The sequence below is a fragment of the Drosophila willistoni genome, unplaced genomic scaffold (assembly GCF_018902025.1).
Source record: "Drosophila willistoni isolate 14030-0811.24 unplaced genomic scaffold, UCI_dwil_1.1 Seg705, whole genome shotgun sequence".
NCBI classification, from domain to species: Eukaryota; Metazoa; Arthropoda; class Insecta; order Diptera; family Drosophilidae; genus Drosophila; species Drosophila willistoni.
This window is the reverse complement of record NW_025814613.1, coordinates 24,467-29,882: the sequence shown is the minus strand read 5'-3', so window position 1 is coordinate 29,882 and position 5,416 is coordinate 24,467. Positions and strand designations below refer to the sequence as shown.

The 5,416-nt window shown below is 40.5% G+C and overlaps 1 pseudogene; it reads left to right on the top strand.

The window, feature by feature from the left end:
• LOC124461862 lies at nt 1-3,479 on the top strand (annotated as a pseudogene; the record flags this gene model as incomplete).
• Between the last annotated feature and the right edge of the window lie 1,937 nt (nt 3,480-5,416).

Genomic DNA, 5,416 nt, shown 5'->3' with positions numbered 1-5,416 from the left:
CTCTAAAACTAAATATACCATGAGACGATAGTAAAACAATTACCGTGAGGGAAAGTTGAAAAGAACTCTGAATAGAGAGTTAAATAGTACGTGAAACTGCTTAGAGGTTAAGCCCGATGAACCTGAATATCCATTATGGAAAATTCATCATTAGAGTTTTTAATATTTTAATAATATTATAATAATAGTGTGCATTTTTTCCATATAAGGACATTGTAATCTATTAACATAAACCAAATTTATCATTAAATATACTTATAGTTTATTTAAATTATTTTGCTTGCATTTTAACATAGAATAAATGTCATTAATTTGATAAAGTGTTGATAGATTTATATGAATACAGTGCGTTAATTTTTCGGAATTATATAATAGCATGATTATCATTGATTTTCTGTGTTATTATATGCACTTGTATGATTAACAATGCGAAAGATTCAGGATACCTTCGGACCCGTCTTGAAACACGGACCAAGGAGTCTAACATATGTGCAAGTTATTGGGATATAAACCTAATAGCATAATTAACTTGACTAATAATGGGATTCGTTTTTTAACTATTTATAGATAATTAACACAATCCCGGGCGTTCTATATAGTTATGTATAATGATATTTATATTATTTATACCTCTAACTGGAACGTACCTTGAGCATATATGCTGTGACCCGAAAGATGGTGAACTATACTTGATCAGGTTGAAGTCAGGGGAAACCCTGATGGAAGACCGAAACAGTTCTGACGTGAAAATCGATTGTCAGAATTGAGTATAGGGGCGAAAGACCAATCGAACCATCTAGTAGCTGGTTCCTTTCGAAGTTTCCTCAGGATAGCTGGTGCATTTAAATGTTATATAAAATAATCTTATCTGGTAAAGCGAATGATTAGAGGCCTTAAGGTCGAAACGATCTTAACTTATTCTCAAACTTTTAAATGGGTAAGAACCTTAACTTTCTTGATATGAAGTTTAAGGTTATGATATATTGTGCCCAGTGGGCCACTTTTGGTAAGCAGAACTGGCGCTGTGGGATGAACCAAACGTAATGTTACGGTGCCCAAATTAACAACTCATACAGAAACCATGAAAGGCGTTGGTTGCTTAAAACAGCAGGACGGTGATCATGGAAGTCGAAATCCGCTAAGGAGTGTGTAACAACTCACCTGCCGGAGCAACTAGCCCTTAAAATGGATGACGCTTAAGTTGTATACCTATACATTACCGCTAAAGTAGATGATTTATATTATTTATAATATAAATTTTGAAACTTTAGTGGTTTAGGAAGGTACAATGGTGTGCTTAGAAGTGTTTGGCGTAAGCCTGCATGGAGCCGCCATTGGTACAGATCTTGGTGGTAGTAGCAAATAATCGAATGAGACCTTGGAGGACTGAAGTGGAGAAGGGTTTCCTGTGAACAGTGGTTGATCACGAGTTAGTCGGTCCTAAGTTCAAGGCGAAAGCCGAAAATTTTCAAGTTTTAAAAATGTCAAATGAAATAATAAATAATAAAACACTTGAATAATTTTGAACGAAAGGGAATACGGTTCCAATTCCGTAACCTGTTGAGTATCCGTTTGTTATTAAATATGGGCCTCGTGCTCATCCTGGCAACAGGAACGACCATAAAGAAGCCGTCGAGAGGTATCGGAAGGACAGGGTCCTGGTGAACGCAGAAGGTCAACGCAGAAATGCTATACTTCGTAAGTCCGGATCCAGGTCAAGTCGACTCGAAACCTCCTCGTGGTGTCCTCTGGATGCTATCTAGGCCATTGTCTAGTTAGTAACAGATTCGAGCGGCGGTATTCTGAAGGTCTAATCCTGACGAATATTAGATAACGTTGGAATATGGTCTAGGATTACGTCCGCCTACTGAAAATTTGAGTACACTTTTAAGTTGGAGCAAAATCCAACATAAATGAATATGATTTGCCACATTCTAATCTTGGGGTTACAAACAAATTAACCAAAGGCGCTTGCTGCCTCAGCTTGACATCTAAAAGAAGGCACAAACATCGCATGGCTAAAAGAAGAGGTTTAGTACGTAGGCGCTGTGGAACTTTATAGTTCTGATGATGCAGTGAATCGTGCATGCGGCAATTCACCCGTAGTAAGGTGACCGTATCTTTCGAAGATTTCCTCCTCTGCGATCAAAAAAAAAAAAAAAAAAAAATAGACAAATGCCTCGTCATCTAATTAGTGACGCGCATGAATGGATTAACGAGATTCCTACTGTCCCTATCTACTATCTAGCGAAACCACAGTCAAGGGAACGGGCTTGGAATAATTAGCGGGGAAAGAAGACCCTTTTGAGCTTGACTCTAATCTGGCAGTGTAAGGAGACATAAGAGGTGTAGAATAAGTGGGAGATATTATTCCTTGTGTTTGATATCGCCAATGAAATACCACTACTCTTATTGTTTCCTTACTTACTTGATTAAATGGAACGTGTATCATTTCCTAGCCATTATACGGATATATTTATTATATCTTATGGTATTGGGTTTTGATGCAACTTCTTGATCAAAGTATCACGAGTTTGTTATATAATCGCAAACAAATTCTTTAATGAGAGAGTGCATTTATGTATTTTTAATTTGAAATATTTGGTATAACTCCAATTACTCAGGTATGATCCAATTCAAGGACATTGCCAGGTAGGGAGTTTGACTGGGGCGGTACATCTCTCAAATAATAACGGAGGTGTCCCAAGGCCAGCTCAGTGCGGACAGAAACCACACATAGAGCAAAAGAGCAAATGCTGACTTGATCTCGGTGTTCAGTACACACAGGGACAGCAAAAGCTCGGCCTATCGATCCTTTTGGTTTAAAGAGTTTTTAACAAGAGGTGTCAGAAAAGTTACCATAGGGATAACTGGCTTGTGGCGGCCAAGCGTTCATAGCGACGTCGCTTTTTGATCCTTCGATGTCGGCTCTTCCTATCATTGTGAAGCAAAATTCACCAAGCGTTGGATTGTTCACCCATGCAAGGGAACGTGAGCTGGGTTTAGACCGTCGTGAGACAGGTTAGTTTTACCCTACTAATGACAAAACGTTGTTGCGACAGCATTCCTGCGTAGTACGAGAGGAACCGCAGGTACGGACCAATGGCACGATACTTGTTCGAGCGAACAGTGGTATGACGCTACGTCCGTTGGATTATGCCTGAACGCCTCTAAGGTCGTATCCGTGCTGGACTGCAATGATAAATAAGGGGCAATTTGCATTGTATGGCTTCTAAACCATTAAAAGTTTATTTTATAAACGACAATGGATGTGATGCCAATGTTATTTGTAACATAGTAAATTGGGAGGATCTTCGATCACCTGATGCCGCGCTAGTTACTTATTAAAACATTATTTAATACAATGACAAAGCCTAGAATCAATTGTAAACGACTTTTGTAACAGGCAAGGTGTTGTAAGTGGTTGAGCAGCTGCCATACTGCGACCCACTGAAGCTTATCCTTTGCTGATGATTCGATTTCTTTTAAATTGCTGATGTACTATTATTAAATGGGAGAGTATTTCATATAATAATAAGTCCATTTCTATCCTCTTTTTTTTTTTAGGTAGCCAAATGTATCGTCATTTCTTTAGTGACGCAATGAATGTACTTTAAGAGATTCCTACTCTTCATGTTTAAATGGGTGAAAAAAAAGTTATATATATGTATATATAATGTGAGGAATATTATAAATCATAATAATATCCACACAACAAACCGGCAGCAAAACAATCCAACGGTGTAAATAACGCACCAGATACAAGATACAGCCGAGACACAAACCAGATGTACGATATTCGACCAATCGCGTCACCGGTCGATCGAACCAGTGCAACGAAAATAGGTTACGATCAAACGCAATGGATCGAACCGCACGCAACCGCAAGCGATTTCGTACAAGCGGGAAGATGCGTGGAAGCATAAAGCGATAAGTCGGCCACCTCATATACGAGGTACGATACACGATACGGTTACGATCAAACACGATCGATCGAACCGCACGCAACCGCGAGCAATTTCGTACAAGCGGGAAGATGCGTGGGAGGCATAATAGGCAAAATCGGCCATGTAAGAGCAAACAAGTGCAATCAAAAAAAGGGCATTGGCCCAGTGGGACAGTTTAAGAGCACAGAGAGGCCACAATAGAGATGCATGCATTAACATACAATGCATGTATGAATACGCTGAATAAGCATACACCCACAATACACGTATGCTATGCGTGTATGACGTAGAGAGGGAGTACCGGTGGCCAATGGGTGCTCTCTGCCTACGTCACGCATAAGAGAACAAAAGCAGTGAGAGCGTGAACTGCCGAAATTAGGCGAACAAAGTGAGGGCTAAGCAAGCCCACGAGACGGGTGCGGGGAATGCATCGTGCCGACACAAAGCCAAGCGAGGGCCAAGCAAGCCCGTGAGACGGGTGCGGGGCATGCATGCATTATATGAAACGATAATGGTTTGTGGATTGGATAGGGGAATATGCGAACCGAAGGGGGAGGGATTGAGCAATGGGGAAGCCCGCTATCTAATAGATACGATATGCGTATGAAAGTGCATTGCATGGGAAATTAAACGATGTTGTATATTAAATTAATCAAGCTAATTATTATTAAATTATAGACTAAGTTTAATGAATATATATATATGTATGCATAATATTAATATGGAAATAATATGAGCAAAGTATGGGTATGACAAGCGGATTGAGGGGAACGACGGGCGACGGCAGCGCCGCCAGAAAAGAGAAAGCAGCGAAAAGTAAACGGGATACGTGTGGCGGCCAATGGGAAGGCGACGCCAGCATGAGAAAGTGATGCAAGTCAGTATGTACAACCGAGAAAGACAAGGACAAAATATAAACGGGCGCGCAGCCACAGAGAAAGTGGACAAATGCGCCAAGGATTTACGGGACTTTCACCACGCATAGCAACAAATGGATGCGTGGGTGAAAGCAGAGGGCCGATGGAAATGTACCAGCTGTATAGCGGTACTACACCAATATATTCCTGAGGCCGTGGGAGCTGCCTATATAAAGGCAACGCCCATCAATCAAAAATCATCAAGTCTACAAGTCGTGATCAACCAAGGGAGTTTTTAAGGCCTTACGAGTAACCTTAAAAGCTCAGACGAGTGAAACAAAACAAGTGAAAGTATCAAGAAAAGTCAGAATTGAATCGGCCTTACGAGTAACCTCTCAAATTATCCCGTAACCAGCAAGTCCTTGGAATAGGACTAAAATACCGTGCCTAGGCAAGAATCAAGAAAGGTCAAACTGCTCCAATCGTCCTGGAGTCCCAGCATATTGGAAGGTACAAGGATATATCCTGTTACCGAAATTCCAGGATCTATATATCGTGACGAACACTAATTGCTGCGAAAATTCCGCCCTACAACAAACGGCCACAGGATCT